Here is a 429-nt window from a genome sequence, read left to right as displayed (position 1 = left end):
GTCTTATTCCCACGAACTCTTTACAAGCCTATTTATCACCCGTGTGTTTATGTCTGTCTCATTCCCTGCTCACAAGCTTAACCTTCTGCCCGAGTGCTTGCCTGGCCTATCTAACAACCCTCATAACCTACTCGTGTGTTTGTGCTTTCTGCTTTCTTGTTCACTCTCGGTCCCTTTTCCGTGCGTGTCTGCTTGCCTCTTCTTTGTCATTGTTTGCTCCGTGCCAAATTACTCTTTTTTTCTCTCTCCACCATCCGAGCGGTTTAAGTAAAATTAATTGCGTTATAATCTCTTCCATTAACTCTAATGTTATCGCTGAAAATTAGATGTATATTCCACACACGTAACCTTTCATATTTCATGAGTTTGATATCTCTTTTATTACATCTCAGAAACAGAGTGCATCTTAAGATTGTATGTCTTTCATCA

This window comes from Penaeus monodon, chromosome 30 (assembly GCF_015228065.2).
Source record: "Penaeus monodon isolate SGIC_2016 chromosome 30, NSTDA_Pmon_1, whole genome shotgun sequence".
NCBI lineage: Eukaryota > Metazoa > Arthropoda > Malacostraca > Decapoda > Penaeidae > Penaeus > Penaeus monodon.
The sequence above is the reverse complement of the archived record's forward strand: the minus strand, read 5'-3'. Positions refer to the sequence as shown.